This window comes from Salvelinus sp. IW2-2015, linkage group LG16 (genome assembly GCF_002910315.2).
Source record: "Salvelinus sp. IW2-2015 linkage group LG16, ASM291031v2, whole genome shotgun sequence".
In the NCBI taxonomy this organism is placed as follows: domain Eukaryota; kingdom Metazoa; phylum Chordata; class Actinopteri; order Salmoniformes; family Salmonidae; genus Salvelinus; species Salvelinus sp. IW2-2015.
This window is the reverse complement of record NC_036856.1, coordinates 9,742,884-9,756,605: the sequence shown is the minus strand read 5'-3', so window position 1 is coordinate 9,756,605 and position 13,722 is coordinate 9,742,884.

Genomic DNA, 13,722 nt, shown 5'->3' with positions numbered 1-13,722 from the left:
ATTCCTCCCTCCCTCTGACAAAAAGTTCAGTCCAAAAATAATATAAACCTCAACTTACTCTGACCTTGCAGCTGTAGGGACAGTGCCTCCAGAGATCCCGCTGCTCTTTGTAGTCTTCCCCAGTGCCGCCAGAGATCCCGCTGCTCTTTGTAGTCTTCCCCAGTGCCTCTTCATCTCCTGCACCAGGATCCTCTCTTCCTCCTGCAGTCTGTTCACCAACATCAGGCTGTCAAAGATTGCCTTTTTGATGGCAAGATGGCTGTTGCCTGTGAGATGTAAGCTCACAGAGGTATATAACGGAACAGCGATGATTGCAGCCTACGCTGGAGGTAAAAATTCAGTCACAATAGAAACCMTCTGCAATCATACACTTACTGTTGCCATGTCTCTCCCATGACCACACAAAGTTGTCAGTATTGAGCAGCTCATCCACTGTGGGGAGCCTAAACTCTGCCTTCTGCTCTTGAAGTTGAACAATGGCAGCTGTCAAGGCCTTGTCCTCAACAATTTTTATCCGAATCTGATGCCTCCACTTGTTGCCGTCTGAATAAAAAGGGGTGATTAGACGGACTGGGGGCTCCCGAGCGGCGCAGCGGTCTAAGGCACTGCATCTCAGTGCTTGAGGCGGCACTACAGACCCTGGTTAGATTCCAGGCTGTATCACAACCGGCAGTGATTGAGAATCCCATAGGGAGGCACACAATTGGCCCAGCATCGTCCGGGTTTGGGTTTGGCCGGGGTAGGCCGTCATTGTAAATAAGAATTTGTTCTTAACTGACTTGCCTAGTTAAATAAAGGTTAAATCAATAATAATTCAGATATATTACATAAGTTATAGAGCTACTATAGAGGCACAAACAAAGAGAGTACAAATCAATCAACTCATTTCTAAAGCATTTGTTGTCATGCAGTTATAACATTATACAAGGCATGCACAGTTGTGGCTCACAAGTTGATCTGTTGTTTCACGTAATTTCTCAGTTTAATGAAATGTTTTGCATTAGATCAATTAATAACATAGGGCATGCCTACATTTGATCATCAACATGATCTGAGGTGTATGACTAATGCATTTTCTTTCACAAATCAGTTTTACTGCTTGATTAATAATGTGTTTGAGGTCATATTGTTGTTGGGGCTTGCCTGTCCAACGGTAGAGGTAGTGTTTCCTCTGTCTCCCACTGTCAAGCCCCTCAGTCTTCTTCTGGAGATGCCGTGTCTGACTATCCTGAAGTGTGGCTGTCAAACATAGAGCAGGTTACAAACATAACTCCACTTACATCAACGCAATTCTGAAGTTGTACGACAGAAACATTCACCTTCTGCCTGTTGGATTCTGMCTTGAAATATACTTATTCCTGTCATCATATTAGAACGTATTGATTACTTTACATGTATATGAAATGAACAGTTGAAGTTGGAAGTTTACATACACCTTAGCCAAATACATTTAAACTCAGTTTTTCACAATTCCTGACATTTAATCCTAGTAAAAATTCCCTGTCTTAGGTCAGTTAGGATCACCACTTTATTTTAAGAATGTGAAATGTCAGAATAGTAGAGAGAATTATTTCTTTCAGCTTTTATTTCTTTCATCACATTCCCAGTGGGTCAGAAGTTTACATACACTCAATTAGTATTTGGTAGCATTGCCTTTAAATTGTTTAACTTAGGTCAAACGTTTCGGGTAGCCTTCCACAAGCTTCCCACAACTTATTGGGTGAATTTTGGCCCATTAATCCTGACAGAGCTGGTGTAACTGAGTCAGGTTTGTAGGCCTCCCTGCTCGCAACAGGCTTTTTCAGCTTGCCCACACATTTTCTATAGGATTGAGGTCAGGGCTTTGTGATTGCCACTCCAATACATTTACTTTGTTGTCCTTAAGCCATTTTGCCACAACTTTGGAAGTATGCTTGGGGTCATTGTCCATTTGGAAGACCCATTTGCGACCAAGGTTTAACTTCCTGACTGATGTTGCTTCAATATATCCACATCATTTTCCTCCTCATGATGCCATCTATTTTGTGAAGTGCAGCAGTCCCTCCTGTAGCAAAGCACCCCCACAACATGATGCTGCCACCCCCGTGCTTCACGGTTGGGATGGTGTTCTTCGGCTTGCAAGCTTCCCCCTTTTTCCTTCAAACATAACAATGGTCATTATGGCCAAACAGTTCTATTTTTGTTTCATCAGACCAGAGGACATTTCTCCAAAAAGTACGATCTTTGTCCCCATGTGCAGTTGCAAACCATAGGCTGGCTTTTTTATGGAGGTTTTGGAGCAGTGGCTTCTTCCTTGCTGAGCGGCCTTTCAGGTTATATCGATATAGGACTCGTTTTACTGTGGATATAGATACTTTTGTACCTGTTTCCTCCAGCATCTTCACAAGGTCCTTTGCTGTTGTTCTGGGATTGATTAGCACTTTTCGCACCAAAGTACGTTCATCTCTAGGAGACAGAACGCGTCTCCTTCCTGAGCTGTATGACGGCTGTGTGGTCCCATGGTGTTCATACTTGCATACTATTGTTTGTACAGATGAATGTGGTACCTTCAAGCATTTGGAAATTGCTCCCAAGGATGAACCAGACTTATGGAGGTGTACAATTTTTTTCTGAGGTCTTGGCTGATTTCTTTTGATTTTCCCATGATGTCAAGCAAAGAGGCACTGAGTTTGAAGGTAGGCCTTCAAATACATCCACAGGTACACCTCCAATTGACTCAAATGATGTCAATTAGCCTATCAGAAGCTTCTAAAGCCATTACTTAATTTTCTGGAATTTTCCATAAAACGAGATTTAATGACTCCCACCTAAGTGTATGTAAACTTCCAACTTCAACTGTATATGTTGGCGGTCAATGAAGGGTGAATAGGAACTTTGGGTTTGGAAAGTTACTGAGTGAGACTATGGGAGGATCAGGAAGTTCATATTCTGTTCAAACATGCTATTGCTGAATATTAATATTTCTAAGGAAGGAGGCAAAGGGTTTCAGTTTGGTTTTAGTTCCTGATAAGGCAGGCCAGTTGCTGTGGAACTAGGACAAGGAGGGATGTGAAACTCAACTCGAGATAAGGTCAGCAGTTGAAGAGAGAAGACACTGCTGGGAAGGGGCCATAGGGGCCCACCCCGAAAACCATCTGACTACAGTCCTATCCCATACACAAACACTTCCACCCCCATGAGGGTCCTAGACTTAGGCAGGCCATGACAATACCAGTAAAGTTAACATATTGTGTTTCTGCCTAACAACAGGGAAGGAGTGTTTATCTTAGACATGCAAGTTGGCAACTCTGCCTAGTCGGAAGGTATAAATATATGCTTGTGGGTAGAATAAACTTGGTTTGAGTTTTTTCTGGTTGTCCGTTTCAGTTTTTGCTCTATTTGTTCAGAACCTAACATACCTTCAGGCCCCTGCTGGACCTCAGCAACCCTGAAGCACAGCGTCGTTGATGTCCAGCTCTGCCCGCTTTTCTTCAAGGAGGCTGGRCGTCTCTTTCAGTCTTTTGACATTCTGAAAAAAATCTATTAAATTAAGGAATAACATATGTGAAGGTTTTAATATGTCAAGTGAATCACACTAAAATATTTGACTTTAATGTATACAGTTTTCCTACATCAAGATGACTAATAGAATAATTAAAAGCTGAGCCAGGGATGCAGACAGAAGATCAGACATGTAGAAATAGATAAACAAGAATGAGAAAGCAAATATTTTTTAATCTGTATTATGAAAGCCCACCCCCCCACCAAAAAACCCCCCATCATCTTCAGTCAGCTATTCTAATAATGTGTGCCTAACCAATCAACATAAAGATTGCAATTACAGTCGTGTAAGATACAAAATATTAACATTACATCACCATCAGTTAAACTAAAAAATTGTGCAGCTTGACTAAAAAGTGTGTATTGCAGGAGGTGCCATCAGATTTAATTTGAAACACCAAAACAATAAACACASACCTTGCTCCTGGAAGGTAAGGMACCCCTCATCATCCTGATGAATTACGGTGGTTGGGGACAAGGGGCGATAAAACCCTTCAAACAGAGACTCCTGTTGTGCAAAACCTTGGTGCTATGGGTGGCTATGTCACATGCGGCACAGAGAAGATGCCTGGGCAGGCTATCCTCACTGTTTCAATACTGACACTGGCCCAACACAGTACCTTCAGCAGAGAGCATGCTGTCCACCATTGCCTCAATCTTTTCCCCCAACTTTTGTCTGCCTCTCTGCCCAGGTCACCTTTGGGGTTACGTGACAATCTGGCCCCGTGAAACTCCCCATCAGCTCCTGTAGGTCCAGCATCAGGGAGTCTTGTGGAGATAAAAAAAAAATTGAATACAAAATCATGACAGAACTCATGAACAGAATAGCTTGGCTGTATTAAAAATAAAAAATAAATTAGCATGGTATTTGTTTGGCATTCTAGCATTCTGTACCTGAATCTTGTGGGGATAGGTGCAGTAGCATGGTACTGCAGGAGGATGGGTACTGGTACTGGAAACAATTCAATAAAAATTGTGTTATATTTCTTCATCAACGCAACTTAAGTATAACTTAGTATAACTGTGTTGATTGGGTGATGAGATGAGAATCCACTCTGACAGATATGTCATAAAATTATGATATACATGTCCTGTACATCATTATATTAGATATGTCATTAAATTACATGTGCATAACTATGTGGTTTTAATGTACCTTAGCAGTGGTTCTTCTTATTTTGAGAGTAATATAACATCTTGAATCTATTTTCAATACATGCAACCTAAGAGTTCATGCCTGCAAGACAGAGGCTTAGGTTACAGTCAATCGGTCTGAGGATTTAAAAGTTTTATAGCACTACTTTGTATTTAATCCCGCACTGAAATGAAAGCCAGTGAGCCAGCTAAAATTGGTCAGTATATTGCAACTGCATTTAGTACTAGTTAGAAACGTCCTAACAAGGTAGTCATGCTGCCTGACAAGTTGAACGACGCTAGCCTTGATGAGGCCCTTACTCTCTTGGGGTTGTTGTGTGTAGTATGATTTCCTTAGGGTCAAGCGACCTGGCTTCAAGCCTACCTCAGGTCAATACCCCCTCATACCATTCGCTACTCTGATGAGCAGAAGTAGGATAGTGTATGACAGTCAAAAGCATGTCCTGTTAAAGCTTGAAGAATTTGTTATAGAGAAGCACAGGTTGTGTTTTCTGAACCGAGGGACTAGTGTAACGATCCTAGCCTATGCACATTTGTGGCCTGCTGGAGGTCATTTTGCAGGGCTCTGGCAGTGCTCCTCCGTGCACAAAGGCGGAGGTAGCGGTCCTGCTGCTGGGTTGTTGCCCTCCTACGGCCTCCTCCACGTCTCCTGATGTACTGGCCTGTCTCCTGGTAGCGCCTCCATGCTCTGGACACTACGCTGACAGACACAGBAAACCTTRTTGCCACAGCTCGCATTGATGTGCCATCCTGGATGAGCTYCACTACCTGAGCCACTTGTGTGGGTTGTAGACTCCGTCTCATGCTACCACTAGAGTGAAAGCACCGCCAGCATTCAAAAGTGACCAAAACATCAYCCAGGAAGRATAGGAACTGAGAAGTGGTCTGTGGTCACCACCTGCAGAACCACTCCTTTATTGGGGGTGTCTTGCTAATTGCCTATAATTTCCACCTTTTGTCTATTCCATTTGCACAACAGCATGTGAAATGTATTGTCAATCAGTGTTGCTTCCTAAGTGGCCAGTTTGATTTCACAGAAGTGTGATTGACTTGGAGTTACATTGTGTTGTTTAAGTGTTCCCTTTATTTTTTTGAGCAGTGTATATAGTGGATTCACACATGATAGAAGTAAATTGGTATACATTGTGGATGGTTGATTTTCATTATCGTGGGAACTGTGTTATATTGTGCAAAAGCAAAAGCCTCCATAGTTAATGCTAAAATATTTGTTATTTATCTGCTTTAATTCACTCAGTTGTGAACAAAACTGGTATTATTATTTATGAACTAGATGTGTATTCATATTTACACAATTGATATACAGACAGCAAAAAGAGAATTACAATTGACAGTTTAAAATGTGCAGACACGTGTAGCTATGTAATCATATTTATATGGGAGACACACAGGCCATAAATAAACTAGCTACGCCATCAAATATCTAATTAAAAGGCTAAATAGTTTATTCTGTTATATGTTATGTATTCTGTGCAGAGTAATTCTTTATTTTAAGTTGGGTGCGGTATTCAACACAACCACAGGTATAATAAGAACGAACACAATGGTCAGTTCCGGTACAAATGATAAAATGTCAGTTCCGGAACTACGGAATCATGGGAGATTGAGTTTCACAGTCAGACACTTTTAAATCATGAAATAAATACCCCAATAATTCGCTAAACAGTATTTCCATGTCCTTGCTTACATGATTGATATTATTGTCTTTTTACATAATTAATAACGGTGAGCTGCTAGCTAAAAAGGCCCAATGTTCACTGGGGTTGCAACCGGCGGGTACCAAAAAGCTAACGTTAGCATACAAGATACTGTTGGCCAGAGTGAAAAATATAACTTCCTGTCTAGAAGATGAACCAATATACGTAACTGATTGAAATAAAAATATGTTTAGAATTAAGCGGGCTGAAATACAGAAAATACTCGATTATTTGTCATTTCTTGTCCAATAACTTACCTCATTCTCACTGTAAAATAGCTAGCTAGCTGGGTTGTGACTACAATATGCGTTTGTACTTGCTTTTAACCAAAGCGTGTGTCAAATCGTTACAGCTCTGATGTTTACAAGCAACGTTATTCAATTCAAAATGTTAGCTAGATATTTCAACTCTGTATGGCAAGCGTGAATGTCTAACTGAAAACGTTTAATGGGCTAAATTACATATTCTGTTAATATATGACCACAACCTGATCTGTTGTTGCAATTTGTATTCTATCACATTTCAGATTTAGATATATTAATTGATAACGATGAAGTTTGGATGTAGTGAACTCCCTTTTCAAAGTAACTTTAGTTAAGTAAACTATATTTTTCTTAACATGCTGAACAGACCACTCGCGCTCGTAKGTGCGCAGTTTCCATACCAGGCGGTGATACAGCCCGACATGATGCTCTCAATTGTGCATCTGTAAAAGTTTGTGAGGGTTTTAGGTGACAAGCCAAATTTCGCCAGCCTCCTGAGGTTGAAGAGGRGCTGTTTGCGCCTTCTTCACCACACTGTCTGTGTGGGTGGACCATTTCAGTTTGTCCGTGATGTGTATGCTGAGGAACTTAACTTTCCACCTTCTCCACTGCTGTGCCAACGATGTGGATAGGGGGTTGCTCCCTCTGCTGTTTCCTGAAGTCCACGATAGCTTGCTGTTGCTAGATCGTTTGTCCTGGGATATAAACATTGGGTTGTTATAAGGTCCTATACTCCAACAAATAATCCACAGATAAATTTGTTTCTAGTTTTGTAAATTTCTTCATTGCCAATTGTTTGGAGTGCAGATTTACCTTATGAAGGTGCGTAAGGGATGTATGCGTGGTTCTCTTGCGCGTGCTGAATAAATCAAATTCAAATGCTGAAAACCCTCTCACTTGCTGGCCAACAGATTTTCTCTTGGGAGTTTTCAGTACATTTATCTTGAGCCATCCCTTTAAATATTTTGTTGACAGACTCAATAGAATATATCGAGAGAACGGATTCAGAATATTTGGGATCAATGAAAGAAATCCATCTAAATATTCATATCTGTTTAAGCACCAATTGTTACATTTAAAAATACTCTGATCTTGTAGATTATTTAAGTTTATGAAAGTATTTATTAATCATACAAAACAGGGTTGGAGAGCTTTTATGCACGAAAGAAAACGGTTGTTTGATTCATTCTAAAAATGGCTACGTTCAGTTACTTGTTAATTAATAAATGCATTAAGCACTAACAGCTCTGAGTGTGTTTCAATCCATCCATTATTTTGATGTAATAAAAAGTGTTGGTGGAGCATGCTGCAAGCCATTGCTGCCCCTTGCAACATTGAAAATACAACATCATCTTGCTAATCTGATACTGAGTGGAATGTACTGTTGCCCAACCCATATATTTCAGCAGTGCAGGACAATAACATAGGTTGCCTATTTACAGCATTTGATGTACTAGTTGTTTTACAAAAATGAATTGAAGTCAATTGATATATTCATGGTATAAACAAAATATTGAATTTTACATTATTAAGTTCAAACTATAGCCTACTAAAATAGACACCTGACACACCACTGATTGATATAGGTTATGAGCAGTGGATTGGTCTGAACCACTTTAGTAGGCCTAATGAGTTATGAGAAAACAATCAGAAAAAGTGATGGGAATATTACATTTTGAAAAGCAAATACTTAGATTGAATATGTAGGCAAATTCCGTCATCAGTGGACCTGTGTGAGGGATGTTATGAAGAATTAGGGAGTTTTGAAGGGGCTGATACAATGTTGTACTGTTTAGGACATGCAGGGCTCCTGTTACCATTTGTAACAGGGAACAACTTATTATAGCTTATTATATTGCTGACTGACCTTCAAATAGGCTACACAATACAAGGCTATTTGGTATAATAAGCGCTTCATAGAATAGTTTATTATAGGTCTATAATAGGCTAGATTAAAATACATACATTTCCAGTCAAAAGTTCAGACACACTTACTCATTCAAGGATTTATCTTTATTTTTACTATTTTCTACATTGTAAAATAGTGAAGACATCAAAACTATGAAATAACACATATGGAATCATGTAGTAACCAAAAAAGTGTTAAACAAATGAAAATATATTTTATATTTGAGATTCTTCAATGTAGCCACCCTTTGCCTTGATGACAGCTTTGCACATTCTCAACCAGCTTCATGAGGTAGTCACCTGGAATGCAATTAACAGGTGTGCCTTGTTAAAAGTTAATTTATGGAATTTCTTTCCTTCATAATGCATTTGAGCCAATCAGTTATGTTGTGACAAGGTAGGGGTGGTATACAGATAGCCCTGTTTGGTAAAAGACCAAGTCCATATTATGTCAAGAACAGCTCAAATAAGCAAAGAGAAACGAAAGTCCATCATTACTTTAAGACATGAAGGACAGTCAATCCGGAAAACTTCAAGAACATTGTAAGTTTCTTCAAGTGCAGTCGCAAAAACCATCAAGCGCTACGTAGTTTTCATTGATTTTAAACAACATCAAGGCCTATCCAGCAGCATACCACCCTGCATCCCACTGCTGGCTTGCTTCTGAAGCTAAGCAGGGTTGGTCCTGGATGGGAGAACAGATGCTGCTGGAAGTGGTGTTGGAGGGCCAGTAGGAGGCATCCTTTCCTGTGGTCAAAAAAATATCCCAATGTCCCAGGGCAGTGATTGGGGACATTGCCCTGTGTGGGATGCTGTCTTTCGGAGGGGACGTTAAATGGGTGTCCTGACTCTTTGTGGTCACTAAAGATCCCATGGCACTTATTGTAGGGGTGTTAACCCTGGTGTCCTGGCTAGATTCCAAATCTGTCCCTCATACCATCATGGCCACCTAATCATCCCAGTTTACAATTAGCTCATTCATCCCTCACCTCTCACCTGTAACTATCCCCCAGGTTGTTCCTGTAAATGAGAATGTGTTCTCAGTCAACTTACCTGGTAAAAAAAATACAAAAATCCTATTTGTCTTCCAGGGACTTCAGCTCATGAGTTTGTACAGCAGTTTCCTCCTCCAGAAAATGTCCCCCCCCCCCCCCCCCCCCACCCCACACCTTGGAGAGGTAAGATGGCTGTGTAATATCAGAACATTTGATTCTGAGGTGTTTAGTACAAGGAATTTGCCAAGATAAATAGCAGCATTGCCCAGAAAATATGCCACATAGTGCTTTCAATTTGGCATGAATGTTTCAGTTATCCATACTTACATGTAATCCAATGCTTTGGTAGGGGATATTTTATGCATGACATGACATATGTAAACATATATTTATTATGATCGACTTCGATCCCTATGGTATAGAAACAGTGACATTTGAAAGTGTTTATCAGCTAGGTGAGACGCTTGGGATTTGATAGGAATTCACCTTTCTGCTCACACTACTCCTGAATACCAGTCAACCTTTCCTCCCGCCATCTGGTTTTAGACCCTTCAAACTTAGCACTCCTAAAAGGGGCTCCTTGGCCTCTGGGTAGCATGTCAAAGGCCAGGTTAGCYTTGAAACGCGCCGTGTTCCAGTTAGCGTCTCGCCCATGTATTTTTAGCTCCGGGTGATGTATTTTGGATGTTTATATATGTGTTACTGACCCACTAATCCAGGCATGCCAGGAGAGAAGAGACTATTTCAGAAGGGTGAGTTAACTTGTGTATGTGTGGGAAACTCGTGCAGGTTTGGAGTGTGAGACTTTGAATAGGCCACCTGGCTCCTTGGCTGCTGGCGGTCAGAGACAGAGCCTGAATATCGGTAAGACCCACTTCCTCTCTTACACCTTATGTCTGTGCATGCATGCGTTGTTCTTACATTCATCTTTTGCTGAGCTATACAAGTTGATATAGTTTGTTGCCATGGTCGGATAGTCATCCATTCCAATGGGATAAAAAGGGATTTACGCCCAACCCTGTGACTTCAGTGATCTGTGCTGCTGTTCATACTATAGCCTTGCCTATTGAGTTCAGTTAAATAGGTTCAATTCCAACTTAACTCGAGGGTTATTACCATGCTGCCCTTGTGACTCCCACTCCTGGAGGATCCACTGCATGCTCTATTTATCTTTGCTCTATTTTAACAGTGGGCCAATAACACAGCCTATGTTTGTGTAGAGAAATAGGCCAGCCTGTTTAGAAACCCAGCTCTGCTGTTCTCCCCTCTAAAGACAATCCAGGGATTTTCCTGCCGTTGAAATACTTGGGTACTCCCATTGAAATACTCTTRCGGGTCACCTAAGTCCAAACAGTGTAAAAAATGGTTGGTATATGCTGAACAAAAATATAAACGCAACATGTAAAGTGTTGGTCCCATGTTTCATGAGCTGAAATAAAAGACTCCAGAAATGTTCAATATGCACAAAAATATTATTTCTCTAAAATGTTGTGCACAAATTTGTTTACATCCTTGTTAGTGAGCATTTCTCCTTTGCCAAGATAATCCATCCACCTGACTGGTGTGGCATATCAAGAAGCTGATTAAACAGCATGATCATTACACAAGTGCACCTTGTGTTGGGGACAATAAAAGGCCACAGATGTCTCAAGTTGAGAGGGAGCGAGCAATTGGCATGCTGACTGCATGAATGTCCACCAGAGCTGTTTCCAGATAATTGAATGTTAATTTCTTTACCATAAGCCTTGTTTTAGATAAAACATTGTTTTAGAGAATTTGGCAGTACGTCCAACCGGTCTCACAATCGCAGAACACTTGTAACCATGCCAGCCCAGGACCTCCACATCTGGCTTCTTCATTTGCGGGATCGTCTTGAGCCATCCGCCATCCACAGCTGATGAAACCGTGGGTTTTCACAACCGAAGAATTTCTGCACAAACGGTCAGAAACCGTCTCAGGGAAGCTCATCTGCGTGCTCGTCGTTCTCACAAGGATCTTGACCTGACTACAGTTCATCGTCGTAACTTCAGTTGGCAAATGCTCACCTTCGATAGCCACTGGCATGCTGAAGAAGTGTGCTCTTCACGGATCAATCCCGGTTTCAACTGTACCGGGAAGATGGCAGACAGCGTGTATGGCATTGTGCAACTTCACACAGCCAGTGAAGAGGAGTGGGACAACATTCCACAGGCCACATTCAACAGCCTGATCAACTCTACGTGAAGGAGATGTGTCACGCTGCATGAGGTAAATGGAGGTCAAACCAGATACTGACTGGTTTCCTGATCCACGCCCTTAACTTTTTTTAAATTTTTTATTAAGGTGTCTGTGACCAACAGATGCATATCTGTATTCCCTGTCATGTGAAATCCATAGATTAGGGCCTAATTCAGTTATTTCAATTGACTGATTTCCTCACATGAACCCAGTAAAATTGGCATTACGATTGCATTAAATGCAATAGAATTGTCTCTACAAGTTCATGTTCCGATTGTTATATGTGTATATCTATAATTGCATGACAGTTTGTTTTGACTGGAGAAAGTGAACACTGTGTGTTTTGTAAGATCTGTTTACTTGGAGAGGCTGTTCCTAGAGTTCATGTGACCTGGGACTTGCTGCATGTGCAGACAGAACAGGTGTAAGCTAGATCCCCCCACCCACACATACCTTTAACATGACACAGACAGATAGAACAACTCAGATTCTCCCCTCCCTGTGCTCACACATGTCAGACACTTTCCCCACAGTCTATCTGCTCAGATAGAGAGACTTCGGCAGAYCCAGGCAGGCCTTTTCAGACAGCTGTTGTTTGCTAGCTGAGGCGTGACGGAGCAGTAAACAGCACCCTGCCAGTCTGGCCTGCCTGCCTGTCGCAGCGGTGGAAGAGGAGGAGGGCGTTATTTTAGGCAATCAGACACTGTCACCTGTCGTAGGACTAGTCTGGACACTGTCTCCCAGACAGCACACTTAGCCGCACCAGTAACACTTGCCACACCACAACAACACTCTCTGGAGACCTTACCACAGAACAGGAGAACCAGCGATGTACACAAACGGACTCTGTATTGTCTGAATTAACGACTAAAGTGGTCTTTTACAGAGCTCTCTGGGCCTGAGATGGGCCAGTAAAACACCCAGGCGCTTTCAGAGGCCCTGATGGGATTCCTGCAGGACCTGCCATCCCCCGTCATCCCAAAGTCTATCTATCCCAGCCTGAAGACTACCCTGCAAGAGGAAGAAGGTAACAGCACCTTTAGCACTCACATGCTTCTTCATGTATCTCATCAAGAACTGACGCAAGGAGCATATTCTACTTGGTGGCAAACAAAACTAAGGAAAACAATTTAAAGGCCATCATTGAAGCACACTATCAGGACTGTCAAAATAATTGTGTATATTTTGGAATCACTTAGAAATGCAAAGCGAAATATGTTAATTTGGCATTGGATAGAAAATAATGTTGCTTACTTACCATTGTGTCTCACAGCCAAGGCACTAAGATTGTCACTCAATCTCCTTGCTGGTTCTTGTATCCAAGAGTTGTCCGTCGAGGAGACAGGCAGGCGTTTGCTGAAGGCGCTGGAGCCCCCGGCTGTGCCTCTGCCGGGCCTGCTTACCCTGCATTACCTGCTCAGACACCTGGACCGAGTGGGCCAGAGCTCGGCCCGCAACAGCCTGGACCTCCACACCCTCGCATTCCTCTTCAGCCCTCTTCTGCTCACCGCTGGGTCAGTTTCACATTTAAACAAATACTGTACCTATGTTGGTCATAAAACGTTCAGACAAAATATTTGTTTTTACTTAAACTCAAATTTAGACTAATCTTGAAGGGGGATAAAAACCTGCCATCTTCATAAGCGGCAGGTCCCTCTGCCACTTTTATGAGGGCTTTGTTGTGCCTGCGAGAGACACACTGGCCAGCCTACAGGCACAGAGAGGAAGAGAATGCATTAACAGTGCCAGCATCCTCTTGAGCGCATGCTGTTGTCAGTCTACAGAGTTCTGGCTGTAGGAATGGGCCCCAGATTGAGCCAGAAAGAGATTGAAGCCATAACACCTGTCTGTTTTCCTGGAAGGACAGTKGTCTCTATAGTCAGCAGAATATACATCCCCTCAGCACCTTTCCAATGTCCCACATGTTAG